General features: G+C 42.1%; 2 protein-coding genes across 10 annotated transcripts in view; one reads left to right on the top strand and one right to left on the bottom strand.

Moving 5' to 3' along the window:
- PSME3IP1 (proteasome activator subunit 3 interacting protein 1) overlaps positions 1-2025 on the bottom strand; it is a 34424-nt gene extending 32399 nt beyond the window's left edge. Inside the window, exon 1 of one of the 6 annotated variants that reach the window (XM_021932010.2) lies at positions 1931-2025. The gene's annotated coding sequence lies outside the window, so the exon portion shown is untranslated. Of the gene's footprint in view, positions 1-1727 lie in introns of all 6 variants that reach the window. The other 5 variants (XM_021932008.2, XM_021932014.2, XM_021932009.2 and 2 more) reach the window with 5 other exon arrangements.
- A 195-nt stretch (positions 2026-2220) lies between these two features.
- RSPRY1 (ring finger and SPRY domain containing 1) overlaps positions 2221-16294 on the top strand; it is a 49476-nt gene continuing 35402 nt past the window's right edge. The window contains exon 1 of one of the 4 annotated variants that reach the window (XM_021932003.2): positions 2221-2323. The gene's annotated coding sequence lies outside the window, so the exon portion shown is untranslated. Of the gene's footprint in view, positions 2954-16294 lie in introns of all 4 variants that reach the window. The other 3 variants (XM_021932002.2, XM_021932000.2, XM_031658206.1) reach the window with 3 other exon arrangements.

The following is a 16294-nucleotide window of genomic DNA, read 5'->3' as shown; positions in this document are numbered from 1 at the left end:
ACAAACCAAACAGAACTTCAGAAACTAAAAAATGCAATATATGATTTAAGATTTCAGTGGCCGAGTTTAATAACAATGGAAATAACTTGAGAATAAAGAAATTATCCAGAATGTACTATGAAAGAACAGAGTAAAAGATATAGAGAAAAGAATGAAAAGGTTTAGTTAAATCAACAAAAAAGAGAGACAATGGGAAGAAGCAGTATATGCATATAAAATGGCTGAGAATTTTTACGGAACTAATGAAAGACACTAATCCACAGATTCAAGAAGTCTAATAAATACCAAACAAACTGAACAAAAACAAACCCATAGTTCCATACAGCATGGTGGAAATACAGAAAACCAAAGACAAATCTTTTTTAAAACTTGCCCATACTTCATTTTAGACAAAACAATCAACATTCTATAGTGAAGAATGAAACATAATATTTAAGAATGAAGACAAAGTATGTTCAAAAGGTTACTAATAGTGAACACGTTGAAAATGCTTAATTTAGCTGCCGTGAAGGCATAATTACACTATGACCCTGTACTTACATTGCACTTGTTACTTGATTTACCACATACGTGGTTTTCAATAGCTAAAACAGCAGCTTGACTCTAACCAAGCATCACGATTCTTGGAAGATGAAAGTGAAGACTGATAATCAACTAAATGGTTTTGACAAAATTATCCCTTTCTTATATTATGAAGCACTTCCCCACAGAGTAAGGACATGAAGACTTCAGTTGAGAAAGATAATCGGGCAGCCTATACTTTCAGACCCTTACAAATTGTTCGCAGGTTATCTAACTAAAGACTGTAAAAGCTGCTGTCGGCTCAATATTTTGTATCAAAAAGGAGTCTACCCACTGATTCCCTTCAAAGATTTCAGAAGGGTGCCTTCTATTTTGTGGTGTCCCTGTGGACACATGAATATACCAAATAATTGAAGAATCGACAAATCTTATCTCACAAGTGGTAGGCAAGAGGTCATCGGGAATTCCGACCACCAGGCTCGCATGTGGCTTCTTGGGTCCCACTCCTGAACTAACCAGACTACCTGAGGGTGCGGGGGTCTGAGAGTCTGCATTTTAAAAGGGCCCCAGGAGATGTTGTTTTCCACTAACGTTTAAGAAGCACGACTACGAACAAACAGGTCTCCCCTTTTCCTCTGTGTGGACTATCACAAGGACCACCAACTCTCAAGCATGACGCTTCAACTCTCCGTCTTTGTTCCTTAAGTTTTCTGCAAAACGGGCCAGCTGGCTTGTTTTCCGTAATAGAAAATGCGCTTGGCACAGCAACTAGTACATGGCACACAATAAATGTGCCTCCCATCCTGCACTTCCATTCTGGGATGCAACCATTTCCAACCAGACGCCGCACATCGGAGTAACCTGGGCCTGTTCCAAGACCTCTGGAACGCAGCCTGCTACTCACTTGAAGCCTGGGTGGCCCTATCTAGCAGAAAAGTGGGGAAAACCCACTAAACGCCCGGCAGTGTTGGGCCCGCCTGAAAGGGTCCTCCCCCGCCACCCAGATGCCTTCCCGCGGGCACCCTCAGCAACCCTCAGGCTGGGCCTGCAAGCCCCAGGCTTCGGCTACTCCGGGCAAGGGGCGGGTGGGCGGACTGAGAACAGGCCTGGCCCTATCCCTAACAGCAGCTACAGCTCCCCTTCTCTTCGGTAAAGAAGCTGGAACCCAGGTGTCGCCGCCAGGCCAGTACCGAGGCCGCACTCACCTACCGGCGCGCGGGAGGCGAGACGCCCTCACCTCGGCGGCGCCTACCCCAAACCGCCACCGCAGAGCCGCTCGCTCTTAAAAAAGAAAAACAAAAATGAGAGGAAGAAAGAAAGAAACAGGAAGGAACGAATGAAAGAAGAAAAAAAAAATAGCCTTTGCTTTTGTATTCCTTTTGACCCTTCAGGGCTTCCTGTTCCTCACCGCCACAATAGAGTCCCGCCCCACTTCCGGCGACGTAACCCAATCCGCGGAGCTCTTCCTCCCCGGGAGCCCGATGGAAATCCGGTACCCTGAAAACTAGCCGGAGAGACTTGATTGGGCTGTTCACGTCTCAGGATGAGGATTGGCCAGTTTACGCTTGGGGGGCGGGCCGGTTCTTCTGATCACGTGACACGATTTTTGAAAGGTGATTGGCTGTCAAGGAGAGGGATTGCCACCGAGGAAGGGGCGTTTCCTAGGGGACTGAGGGAGGGCCGGGGCGGTACGAAGCGGGGGAGGGCTGTGCGCGTAATGGCAGCGCCGTGGCCTCGCGTCCATCTTTATCGTTCTCTCGGACCTGTCACAAAGGAGTCGCGCCGCCGCCCCCTTGCTCCGGTGGGCCCGGGAGCTAGAGAAAGTCAGTGCTGCAGCCCGACCGCGCTGCTCTGAGAAGCCCCCTGGGCACGCGGAGCGGGAGGGAGTGTGAGGGTTGGAGGCGACTGTGAGGGAGGGAAACAGCCTCTCGAGCCTGGGGCGGGCGGACCGGACTGGAGCCGGGGCAGGCTCTGGGAAAGGGCCCGGGAGAGAGGTGGCGTTGCTCAGAAGCCGAGAAACAGCCGAGAGGTTTTCCACCGAGGCCCGCGCTTGAGGAATCCGAAGAGGTTCCTAGAAGAGGGTGTTCCCTCTTTCGGGGGTCCTCACCAGAAGAGGTTCTTGGGGGTCGCCCTTCTGAGGAGGCTGAGGCTAACAGGGCCCAGGTGAGAGGCAGCTATCTATCTCCTGGGGTGGCTCCTGGTACTGAGGGGGTCCTATCTACTCAGGGGTGCCCGGGATAGAAAGGGTAGATGAGGAGACGCTTTGGGAGGGTTCCTTTTGTGGAGTTTGCGGTCTAGGTGGCACGGGTGGGAGGCGGACCTCCCCTGGGAGATTTAGAAACGCCTTGGGATAGAAAGACAGAATGGGGCTGGAAGGTAGGAGCCAGAACTAGCGGATTCTCGTACTACGGAGGCCGGAGCTGAAAATTGGGTAAGGACCTTGGGGAGAGGGGATTTTTGGGCGGTGATGGGAACAAGACACCTCCATCCATAAGAAAGCCAGAGTGGGGAATAGTGAAAGGGAAACGGGAATTCATCGACCAGGTGTCCTAGACACAGGATCCAACTGCTTCCGGGCTTAGTGCCCGAGTAGGGTGGGGAGAGTCCATCCCACCAACACCCCCTGCGTGAGTCCAAATTAGGCATTTGTCTCTGCCTGCTGCCTCACTTTCCCCGTCTTTGGGGAGGGAAACCGACCGAGACCGAGACAGTCAGCTGAGACTTCGAGGTCCTGTCTTGTACCGTTCTCTCAGTGAGGTTGCTCCCCTTGGAGTGTTGCACTTTGAACTTTGAAGGGTTAGAAGTGTCTATTATTGACTGAGTAGAATCCCGCAGTTTTCCAGGCCCTTCACCTACCATCTGTTTGTGCTTAGTGGAGTGACTTAACCTCCTTAAGTCTCTTCTATAAAATAACCAGCGCAGTGTGTGAAAGTAGAAACTACAAGCTGCGTGAACGGAAGTTACTGTGATTCTACCACCAAACGGGTTGCTGTTGAGGAATAAAAGTGAAGGGACTTTATAAATTGTAAAGCAGTATGTAGAGGTAAGGGGTGAGATTAATACAGTAGTTGTCTGCCACCTGCGGAGTCTTGGGAGCCATATTGTACTGCAAGCTTCAAGGTTCACAGCTTAGGTCATATTATGATCTAAACCCATGGTTTCAAACCCTGCTTAGATGGGGATGGTGGTATTTCCAGCTTTTGCTCTCAGAATTTTTACTTACTTTGAACTTCTTATGGTGCTGGCAGTAGTTACCACTGTAATATCTTTTCCTTCAGGATTTTTTTCCCCCTGACAGCTGAAATTTTCCTCTAAGTAATTTGATCTCAACATTATAAACCTCTTCCCCCTTTTGCATATATATATATAGAGAGAGAGAGGCATGGCTTTTGGATGTCTACAGCTAGTGAATATCATGCTTTCTCCCTCAGTTGTGATTTGTAAAGACTGCCTTTTTTCCTCCACGAATACTATGCGTTGTTGTGGTAGCCCCAGACTATAGATTATGAGGCATGTTGGAAGTTGCTTTTAAATTTCTCTTGCACAGTAGTTCTCTTTATTTTTCCCCTTATGTAGGGTTTGCATTTCCTGGGATGGTATCTTGCTTTGTAGATCCCTCTATGAGATTATAAGAGACTTGTGCCCCTGTGTGACATTTTACTAGTGTTTGGTTCGTGGTACTTGTTAAAGATGGTTTTTCAAATATTGGGCAATTTATGTGGGATTTAGTTGTTTTTTTTTTGTTTTGTTTTTTGTTTTTTTGTTTTTTGAGACTGAGTTTCACTCTTGTTGCCCAGGCTGGAGTGCAATGGCGTGATCTCGGCTCACCGCAACCTCCGCCTCCAGGGTTCAAGCAATTCTCCTGCCTCAGCCTCCCAAGTAACTGGAATTATGGGCAAGCACCACTGTGCCCGGCTAATTTTTGTATTTTTAGTAGAGAGGGAGTTTCACGGTGTTGGTCAGGCTTGTCTTGAACTCCTGAGCTCAAAGTGAGCTGCCCATCTTGGCCTCCCAAAGTGCTGGGATTTAGAGGCATGAGCCACCGTGCCCAGCCCTCAATGATTATTTTTAAGTTATTGATTATAGGAGGTATTCTAGCATACTCTATGTGGGTTTCTGCTTTTTTCAGCAAAATAACTTTTCATTTAGCAAGTATCGAAGGGAAATAAAAACAGCATTTTGTATAATAGTGTGTTAATCTATAGTGAATCAGGTAAAAACAGCAAATCTGAGTTATGTAGCTCTATGGGGCCTGGAGGCAAAAAAAAAAAAAAAGTATGTTTTAGCAAGAGTTTAACAAACAGTTGTTCTGTATTTCTTTTTTTCTGTTTTTTCCTTTTATTTTTTTTTTTTTTTGAGACAGGGTCTCATACTGTCTCTCAGGCTGGAGTGCAGTGGTGCAATCGTGGCTCACAGCAGCCTCTACCTCCCAGGCTCAGGTGATCCTGCCACCCCAGCCTCCCAAGTAGCTGGGACTACAGGTGTGAGCCACCACACCTGACTAATTTTTGCACTTTTTTTAGACACGGTTACACCATGTTGCCCAGGCTGGTCTCAAACTCCTGGGCTCAAGCCATCCACCTACCTTGGTATCCCAAGGTGCTAGGATTACAGGTATGAGCCACCATGCCTAGCCTCATGAGCTTAATTTAGTCTATCGAGAATTGTATATACTTTCCTTAACAATGAAGTAATTTGTTATAATGAAGTGGGAAATCGCTTTGCATCTTTTTTTTTTTTTTTTGAGACGGAGTCTGGCTCTGTAGCCCAGGCTAGAGTGCAGTGGCCGGATCTCAGCTCACTGCAAGCTCCGCCTCCCGGGTTCACGCCATTCTCCGGCCTCAGCCTCCCGAGTAGCTGGGGCTACAGGCGCCCGCCACCTCGCCCGGCTAGTTTTTTGTATTTCTTAGTAGAGACGGGGTTTCACCGTGTTAGCCAGGATGGTCTCGATCTCCTGACCTCGTGATCCACCCGTCTCGGCCTCCCAAAGTGCTGGGATTACAGGCTTGAGCCACCGCGCCCGGCCGCTTTGCATCTTTTTAAATCCAGCTTTCTTTCACACTCTTTATAGTTTGGAGAAAATGTTAGGAATTCTTGAGGATAGTAATCACTGTTACACTACTTAAGATTGGAAGTTATGGCTGGGCATGGTGGCTCACATCTATAATCCCAACACTTTGGGAGGCCAAGGTGGGAGGATCACTTGAGCCCAGGAGTTCAAGACCAGCCTGGGCAACATGGCAAAACCCCATCTCTACAAAAAAAAATACAAAAATTGACCCAGCGTGTTAGCACATACAGATAGTCCCAGCTACTTGGGAGGCTGAGGTGGCAGGATCTCTTGAGCCTGCGAGGTTGAAGCTGCACTGAGCCACTACACTCCACCCTGGGTGACAGAGCAACACCCTGTCTCAAATAAGTAAATAGGAAATGTTCTGTATTTTTGAGTAGGATACTTGTAAAGTAGGGTGTGATAGTCTCAGGATTGCAAAATAAGTGGAAAGTCAATAGTCACCACAAATGGGAAACACAGGGGAACAAGCAATCAATTTCAAAAGAATTATTTGGGGATAATAAACTATGGATATAGCTTCTCTTCAAGCTTTTGGCATTTTCAAGGCAGTTATCATTGAATTTGGGTAGTTTTTTTCCCCTGGTATTCAAATTAGAAAATTGAAAAACAGAATAATCACGAAGTAGTAAATGCCATAACTTGGGCCACAACCTTTTGGAGGGGACTTTTACAACTTTTAGAAGTGCGAAGGAGTGAATATTTCCCTTTGATTTATCATTCAGTAAGTCAGCTTTTGAAATCCTTTTCTTGCCAACCTTTGTGAGTAGAAAAAACATACAAATGTGTCCATTCCAAAAGGGAGTGGTTACTGGTTAAGTATGTAAAAGCAGTAACTTTAGATAAATGTGTGGTATATACAAGGTTAAATCAGGAAAAGTTATGTTATAAATAGTGGTGGCCTCTTAGAGAACATTCCACTTTGTTTCTAAGCTTTTGAAAACTCAGAATACATTTGAAATAGTAAGGAATTTATATACTCCTTAAATTTGTTAAGGAATGAACTCTGCACATAGCTTGAAAGTATAGTTTCCAGGCGTAATTTCATGGGTCCTATATACCTCAAATAGAAGGTTTGAAGTACCTTACTCAGCAAGTATGTTACCTCATAGTTTAATGTTCAGTGTTAGTTTTTTCTTACCCCTTTACCTCCTGAAGAATTGTTTTCACTCCTGTGTTCCCTTAATGCAGTGATTCTCAAGATGTGGTTCCTGCCCAATCCCTCCACATGGGAAATATAGCTCCTTTTTTTTTCTTTTTTAGGTTCTTATTGCTTCATAGTTGTTCATACTTAGGTATGCCTAAGGGCTACTTATTAATAACCTATCAAGTAAATTACTAAAGATTACTAAAACTTGGTATTCATAACCTAAAACTAGAACAATATTGGAGTTTACTGTGGTCTCTTAATACTTTTTTCACCCAGGAAGTCTGTCCTGGGAAACCTGGTACCAGTGCAAGCTTCTCACATGTCATATGCAGAATGGGTATTCCTGCAGTATTCAGGAAGCGTGCTTAGTTTGGGGTGCATCATCTGTATTGTCTCAAAATTATCTTGGTTTTCATCATGATTCCTCTTTTTTTAATTAGACTTTTTATTTAGCTTCATCTTTATCAATTTAATTTATAGGTTTTTGGTTAACTTTTCACTCTGTGGGCGAGGATATTTATACCAACAATATTTTGGCTTATAATGTAAGATATAAATATGTTACAATGCAAAGATAGATTCTCTATTCCCCTTTTGCTATTGCTGATTTGTATAGTCACCTAAAAACTTGCTCACACAGAGATACTTCAGTGTTACCAAAGTTCCCTTTTCCACTGGAAAACTGATGGAACGAGAGGCCTCCTTCCAGTAGATGCTTTATCTATAGGCTTTGGGTAGGGAGCTAAGTTTGTCCCTAACCCCAGCTCCCTTTGTCAGGAGCATGAAGGACCTTTTTCCATCTTTCCTCACTGCCCGCCATATAAGCATTGGATATGTATTTATTAAATGGTGGTGTCTCAGTTTTTCCAAATGGTAAATATTTTGGAGAGACTTTATGTTTTTACAGATTTTAGAATACACCTAAGATATTTATTGAATATGTATTAGGGTCTAATAAGTATCCAAATGAGTTTGCAGTATGAGTGTTTTAGACATCATTTAAAGTAGACATCATTAAGGAAAATGTTGATATTCATACTGCTTATATATTTTATTTGCTTTTCTTAACAGCAAAGAGTTTTCTATAATAGAAAAATCCTTTTCCTTCAGATTTGTGTATATTTGAATAACATATGATCTCCTATTATTTGGCCTTCTTGAGGGAAAACCACAAGCACTATGGAATATTACATTTGTTTTTCTCCCCTGTACTGCAGCTGTCATAAGCACTCACGTCAATTCTTCCTTAGTATTTTTTGGAGGTCTAAGGCAAATTTTTCAATCCTTAAGACTTCGGGCAGGGATTATTTACTTCCTCTTTTTTGCTATTATTTGCTTCCGGAAATTCCTTACTCTATCTTAGGCCTGAATTTTATTTTTTAATAAATTCTTTGAATGCTGAAGGGATTTGTCTTTTTCTCCTTTGTACTGTTTTAGGTCAGAACTAAATTCTGTAATTCTTTCTGACCACAGATGCACTCCTTCTAGGTTAAAAAAGCTCTCAACATTTTAGATGAAGGTTTTTTCAGATACTTTTTTTTTTTTTTAAGATCTCTGTCTCCTAGGCTGAAGTGCAGTGGTGCAATCATGGTTTACTGCAGCCTCGACCTTCCCAGCTCAGGCGATCTTCCCACCTCCCCACTCCCACCGCCCTTCCCAGTAGCTGGACTACAGGGTCCAATCCGCCATGCTGGCTAATTTGTGTATTTTTTGTAGAAACAGGGTTTCGCCATGTTGCCCAGGCTGGTCTCAAATTCCTGAGCTCAAGCTGTTTGCCTGCCTTGGCCTCCCAGAGTGTTGGGATTACAGGTGTGAGCCACCAAGCCCTGCCCAGATATTCTTTCAACCAGAAAAAATATCTACTTTCAACGGCATGCTTTCTTAAAGATCTTCAGTGCATAAGGGAAGTGTCAGAATCATCCAGTGCTTTTCCCAAACTTCTTGACGGTTACAATTCTGGGGATAATGGTACCCTGTGTGACTTAAACCTCCAGATAAATAGCTTTGGACATCTGGGAGACATGTAAAAACACCTTATCAAGGCAACCTTTCTTTTGGGGGGAAAAGTAAAATTCCAACCAAATATTTCACAATCTACCCCCTTCTTACCTTCCCCAACAAAATACCAGAGGCTTTAGAGTCTAAAGACAGAAACACTCTTGTTGAAACATCTTTAGGTAGTTTCTGTTTCAGCTGGCAAGTGTAATCTTCTTGCATTACCAAATCAATATTGTTGACTTCAGAGTTTTCCCCATGTAAACACAATCTTCAGTAAGAAGATTGTGGTCTTTGGGGTGTTCTGCAGGCTTTTTTTGTTGTTGTTGTTGTTTGAGACAGAGTCTTACTCTGTCACTCAGGCTTGAGGGCAATGGGATGATCTCGGCTTGCTGCAACCTCCACCTTCTGGGTTCAAGTGATGTTCCCACCTCAGGCTCCCAAGTAGCTGGAATTACAGGCGCACACCACTGTGCCTAGCTAATTTTTGTATTTTTTAAAGCAAATATGTTTCTAGATAACGTTCTCTATCTTGATAGGGTTTGAGTCACAGGTGTATGCATTTGATAAAACTCAGCACATTACTGTGCTTAAGATTTGCACATTTCTGCCAGTGTGGTGGCTCACACCTGTAATTCCAGCACTTTGGTAGGCCGAGGCAGACAGATCACCTGAGGTCAGGAGTTTGAGACCAGCCTGGGCCACCTGGTTAAACCCCATCTCTACTGAAAATACAAAAAAGCCGGGTGTGGTGGCATGTGCCTATAATCTCAGCCACTCGGGAGGCTGAGGCAGGAGAATTGCTGGAACCCGGGAGACAGAGGTTGTGGTAAACCGGATCACACCACTGTACTCCAGCCAGGGCAACAGAATGAGACTCCGTCTCAAAAAAAAGAAAAAAAAAAGATTTGCACTTTTCAGTGTGTGTAAGTTTGATTCCTAAAAACTTGAAGTTTATTGAAGTCTAATTAGTGGTGTGCATGCTGAATTATTTAAGAGAAAGTATACTGATGCCTATAGTTTACTTTGAAATATGTAAAAAAAACAAAAAAACAAAAAAAAAACTATGGATTGATGGTTATAGAGATGGGTAGTGATAAAGCAAGGTTAGTAAAATGTTAGCAGTAGAAGCTAGGTGGTGGGTATATAGTTCACATTTTACAGTGAACTCTAATTCAATTTTCTGTATGTTTGGAAAATTTGATAATAAAATATTGGGAGTAGGGGGTAAATGTGATGATAGAAGCTATTGCTTTAACACACTTAGGGAAAAATCCGAAAACATTTTCTAATGAGAGGACATCATTAAAATTTTCAGGATGTTACACATTTTGCTATTCATGCTATTTGACTTAGCCTTTGCGGGGGAGAGTTGGAAAAAAATGTCACATCCTCTAACACTATTTTGGAATGACAAGGTGAAGATTATAACAATAGTAATTTAGTGCCCAAAGTCTGGTTTTTCTTCTTTATGGTCACTCTTTTAATCAGCTTTTCTTCCTTGGCAATGTAATTCTACAGTCCTATTTTCAAAGAAAAGAAAGTGTTCTTTCTCACTGATCTGTACTATGGCTGAATGCAAGCAAATATTTGAAGAGATGAATCATTGATTCCTGGACCATTTGTCAGAGAGGGTTAGACCAGTTGGCCAGATGTCTCCATGGTGAATTGTTCATGATGGTAGAGGTCTGTGTTTTATAGACAGTGAGTACCAGAACCTTACTACTTTAACACCAAACTTACCAACACCCTAAGTTTGATTATTTTTCGTCTCAGAGCAGCTTTAAAAAAAATATAAAGTGTTAGGTGCTTCATTTGCCCCCAAGAAAAAAGAGAAACCATGTAAAATGTAAAAATCTAATAAATAATATAGAAATGGAGGGAATAGTCTTTAGTTTCTTTTTTAAAAAGGCAATAATCAAAATTAATAATACCACACTTCAGAGAAATAGATTTGCAAAGGAAATATTTGATCATAATGGTGCTTTTGCAGCAAAATTGTTATCAAGAGTGTATTAGGCTGGGCATGGTGGCTCACGCCTATAATCCCAGCACTTTGGGAAGCCAAGGTGGGCAGATCACCTGAGATCAGGAGTTCAAGACCAGCCTGGTAAACATGGTGAAACCCCATCTCTACTAAATACATAAAAATTAGCTGGGCGTGGTGGCAGGCACCTGTAATCCCAGCTATTTGGGTGGCTGAGGCAGGAGAATCGCTTGAACCGGGGAGATGGAGGTTGCAGTGAGCCAAGATCACACCATTGCACTCCAGTCTGGGCAATGAGAGTGGAACTCCGTCTGAAAAAATAAAATAAAAATAAAAAAAGAGTATAATGATATTAAAAGTATTGCCATTTAGGTGGTGAGAAGAGTCTTTCTACTAAGCGCTGGCATCCAGTGATAAAAATTATTAAATCAGTTGATTGCCACAGATGTGTATTTAAATTCTGTGACTAGCTTTTTTTTGGTCTCAAAGTTGACTTCACCAGCTAATGTTGTCTTTGAAGTTAAGGTAAAGAATATAGGTATTGGCCAGGCACGGTGGTTCATGCCTGTAATCCCAGCACTTTGGGAGACTGAGGTGGGTGAATCACAAGGTCAGGAGTTCAAGACCAGCCTGGCCAACATATTGAAACCCCGTCTTTACTAAAAATACAAAAAAATTAGCTGGGCATGGTGGCACGCGCCTATAGTCCCGGCTACTCAGGAGGCTGAGGCAGGCGAATCGCTTGAACCCAGGAGATGGAGGTTGCAGTGAGCCGAGATCACACCACTGGACTCCATCCTGGTGAAAGAATGAGACTTCATCTCAAAAAAAAAAAAAAAAATATATATATATATATATATATGTATTACAGATGTGTTGTCTTTATATAATCTCATCTTATTCATTTTCTATTCCATTCAGTCTCTTAACCTTGGATGATATTACCCTTAAGCAGCATATCATTTAGGTTCATTTTGATGCTTCATAGGAAAATATATGGAGCTGTTTTTTTCTTTGTGTTAATATGTACTGTACATGTCACTTATGGATATAACTCTTCTAATGGCTTTTTAGGCTGACCTCTCCAAAGGACTGCATTCAAAGATAGTCTTAGTTCATTTTACTGGACAAGGAAATTAACATTTTTGACTCGAGAAGAATCGCCCTTTAGTATTTCAGGTTGCCCCCTAATTCAGTCAGTGGGTCCTTCCTGCTGTGCCAGGTTCTGTGGTAGGGTCTATACACAGTGATTTCTAAATGTGGCTGCCATCAGAGTCACTTGGGGAGCTTTTAAGAAAACACAAGCTTGAGCCGGCATCCTAGAAATTCTGATTCTGGGTATTTGTAGTGGGACCAGGGATTTGCATTTTATTAAGTACCCTAAGTGATTCTAATGCCACCTATGAGGTGATTAAGCTACAATCCCTCCCAAGATTTTCTGTCCAAAAATATAGGTAAGTATAGGTTATAGGTAAGTAAAAATTAGTTCAGTATGGGGTAGTTCTGTAAAAGTTTTCTTAGTGCTTTTAACTCAAGTTTTACTCCAGAATCCCCCTCCCCCAGGTTGTTTAGTTATTTCTGATTAGATATGTGCTCATTTTATAACATCTTGTGTTTTTTGATCCAGTTTAAGTGTTAGACACTGTGCCATGCGTATTACATGCATTATTTTGTTTAATCCCCACAGTGGTACTTTGAGATAAGAACTATTACTGTCTCTGTTTTTTAACATGTGTCAAGAGTGAGGTTAATTAGGATGCACGTCAGTAAATATTGCAGGGCTGGGACTTTCACCTAGTCTGACAACAGAGTGTGTACTGTGCTATGGTGGTGGCCTTTCGTATTGTGTGTAAAATCTGTCAGCTGAGTTTTATTGTCTTAAAACAGTGGTCCTTGGAAAGTGGGCCATATAAAGCTTTTTCTGAATGGATAAAACAAAATTGTCTAAAGTGTAATTGATTAGCTTTCACCCAGTCTTTTGCCTACAGTCCATCACTTCTCTGTAAAAAAAAAAAAAAAAAAAAAAATACCGTGAATGACAACCATTTCCAATTGAAAACCTATAGATTTTTAGTGCCAAATAAATCTGAAAGATCATATACTTGTTCATTTATGTGCCCTGTCTGTGGCTGTAGCCCTCAAGAGTACTCTGTGTAGTCATCTCAAAAAGTATTTAGAGGTAGTAGCTCTTGTTTTGTCCTTGTATGTTTCATAGGCTTGCCTTTATGAAATGCCTTACAGCTTCATCCACCTAGTTAACCTCTTCTTTACACTTGGTTTTCACAGCTGGTCCTTTTTATTTAACAAAAAAAAAAAGTCTTTGGCTTTAAAGTATTTAAAGTTTTTTTTAAAGCCTCATTTTCTTCTCTGACAAATTTTATAGTTGACATTTTCTAAGTCATTTAAGGTAAATTGCTCTTTTGGAAGAAACTGACTCAAAACACACTTTAGTTCAATTTGGAAAAAAAAAACTTAATTTTTGTCTTACCTTCATATTTAGTCAGTTTTTGTTTTTTGTTTTTTGTTTTTTCAAAGACAGAGTCTGGCTCTGTCACATAGGCTGGAATGCAATGACACCATCAGGGCTCACTGCAGCCTCGACCTCCCAGGCTCAAGTGATCTTCCCACCTCAACCTCCTGAGTATCTGAGACCACAGGTGTGCACTACCACGCCCAGCTATTTTTTTAATTTTTTCTGTAGAAATGGGGTATTGCTACATTACCCAACCTGCTCTCAATCTCCTGGGCTCAAGCAGCCCTCCCAACTCAGCCTCCCAAAGTGCTGGGATTGTAGGCATGAGCCACCATGCCCAGCCTATCAGATTTAGTCAGATTTTTAAAAATATCTGCATGTATTGGATATCTTCCAATCACCTTAAAATTGTACTAAATGGGCTGGGCACGGTGGCTCATGCCTGTAATCCCAGCACTTTGGGAGGCCGAGGCAGGCGGATCATGAGGTCAGGAGATGGAGACCATCCTGGCTAACAAGGTGAAACCCTGTCTCTCCTAAAAATACAAAAAATTAGCCGGGCCTGGTGGCAGGTGCCTGTAGTCCCAGCTACTCGGGAGGCTGAGGCAGGAGAATGGCATGAACCCGGGAGCCAAGATCGCCCCACTGCACTCCAGCCTGGGCGACAGAACGAGACTCTGTCTCAAAAAGAAAAAATTGTACTAAATGGAAATCTGCGTAGATTATTCTGTATTCAGTGTATAAAAACCTTAGGAAAAAAATGATAAAATTAAGAATTTAAGATCCAACAAACCTCTTTTTAACTTCTTTCCTCACAGGCACCCCCAAGATGGTTTCTTGTTAATTATTCTAAATACCTTTATGTGTTGGCATTAAGTTGTAACTTTTTAGGATCCACTATTCTTTTTGCTTTTTTCCCCCCTTGAAATTACTGAGCTTCAGCAAGATCCCTGTTCTCTCCCCTTCAGGGCTTTGTTTTCTGGAACTTGACATTCTCAAATCATTGCCAATTATTTTTAGTATGTGATTAGCCTCCCTTCCTCAGGTATGTTTTCCCCAATTTGGATTGAATCTACTGTTTGAATCTTGTTTCCCATCCTACCTTCATACAGATTGTGTGGAAAGGCTGTGGGATATTTGAGAAGCCACTGGAGTTCCCCTCTGCTGTGGCAATGTTGACACCACAGAGCACAGTCCTAGGACCCTTACCACTGTGAGGAAGGAGTTTGGAGTTAGCACTTCCCCAGGGGATGACGCATTCCGCAGAAGAGGCCCCATGTCTCTAATCCTGGACTACTCCCTTCTACCATCCCCAAAATGTTAGTTGGGTTAGCCACAAGTTTTTTATAGCATAGTGGTCAAGAAACTATGATAATCCAGAGTATGAATTTCTATACAACCTTTAAATGCATGAGGTAGTTATATATATACTGATATAGAAGATTGTGGTATTAAAAAGAGCAAATCATAGAACAGTATTTATGGCTTCATTCTAGTTAGATTTAAAGAAAAAGCGGCCAGGCGCGGTGGTTCATGCCTGTAATCCCAGCACTTTGGTAGGCTGAGGAGGGCGGATCACGAGGTCAGGAGTTTGAGACTAGCCTGACCAACATGGTGAAACCCTGTCTCTACTTTAAATACAAAATTAGTCAGGCATGGTGGTGTGCACCTGTAATCCCATGTACTCAGGAGGCTGAGGCAGGAAAATCACTTGAACCTGGGAGGGAGAGGTTGAGTGAGCCGAGATCACACCATTGCACTCCAGCCTGGGCGACAGAGTGAGACTCCATCTCAAAAAAAAAAAAGAAAAAAGAAAAGAAAAGAAAAAGCTAGTTTATAAGTATATAGTAACAGATGTGGGAGCAAACATATGAAGCTTTTAAGAGGTTATTTCTGGGAAAGGCATGAGCTAGGTAGAGCAGAAGAGGAACTTTCATATTCCATAGGCCTGTGTAGCATTTAGGTTTTAGAAATGAATGTGTATATTTTTAAGTTTCTAGATAAATATATTTTTAAATAAGATACTTTATGATTTCAAATAAATACTGTAGTGGCACAATCATCTGAGCTACTGCCCAAAGCCACACCTGTCCAAAAACCTTGCATTGTTTACCTCTTTTCACCTGAAATATTCTAACAGCACCTTATCAGTGAAATTTCTGTGAGAGGACCCAGAGCATAGCTTCTTAAATGTTGCTTTTTCATCTTTCTCACAAACCAGCATAATTTATAAGATCTGCAGAAATTCATTCCAGGGACCTTTGAAAGAGTTATTCCTATTTCTGATTTCTGTTTCCTCTATTCTTTTAAGCATTGAAATCTCGTAGTTATCTACCCTCTAAAGCGAATCATACTCTGATCCGCACAGTAATGGCAATGTTATTACTTCGACTCTGCTGGTTTAGAATGTGTTCTTTTAAAAAGTTATTTCCAACTGGTCCTTGCATCATGCTCCTACCTATATACTTCAGTCACATCCTTTTCAGTACAACCTCCAAATTTTGAAGACAGCCCAAGTGGTTTGGGGAAACCAAGAACATCTGTGGTATCACTTGGCCCAGCCATTGCTGTCTTAATAGCAAAAACATCTGTTGCCTCTCATTTCTTTTCTCTCCCCTTTTCTTTCTCCTCTCTTGTTCCATCCCATTCCATTCTTCTTTCTCCCTTCCCTTTGCCTCCTCCCTCTTTATGTATATTTTATTACATATGATTATATATACATATATATGTGAAGACTTTCTGTCTCCATTTATCTCTTTTTCTTCTATGTTTCCCCTGTAGCAGTAATCAAACTGGGAAAATAATAAAAAGAATTTGCCATGAATCTGTCTAAAATAATGGAAGTAGGCTGGGCACAGTGGCTCACACCTGTAATCCCAGCACTTTGGGAGGTCGAGGTGGGCAGATAACCTGAGGTCAGGAGTTTGTGGCCAACATGGTGAAACCCCATCTCTACTAAAAATATAAAAACTTGCCAGGTGTGGTGGCAGCACCTGTAGTCCCAGTTACTCGAGAGGCTGAGGTAGGAGAATTGCTTGAACCCGGGAGGTGGAGGTTGCAGTGAGCTGAGATCAAGCAACTGCACTCCAGCCTGGG

Source organism: Papio anubis, chromosome 18 (genome assembly GCF_008728515.1).
Source record: "Papio anubis isolate 15944 chromosome 18, Panubis1.0, whole genome shotgun sequence".
Classification (NCBI taxonomy): Eukaryota; Metazoa; Chordata; class Mammalia; order Primates; family Cercopithecidae; genus Papio; species Papio anubis.
The sequence above is the reverse complement of the archived record's forward strand: the minus strand, read 5'-3'. Positions and strand labels throughout refer to the sequence as shown.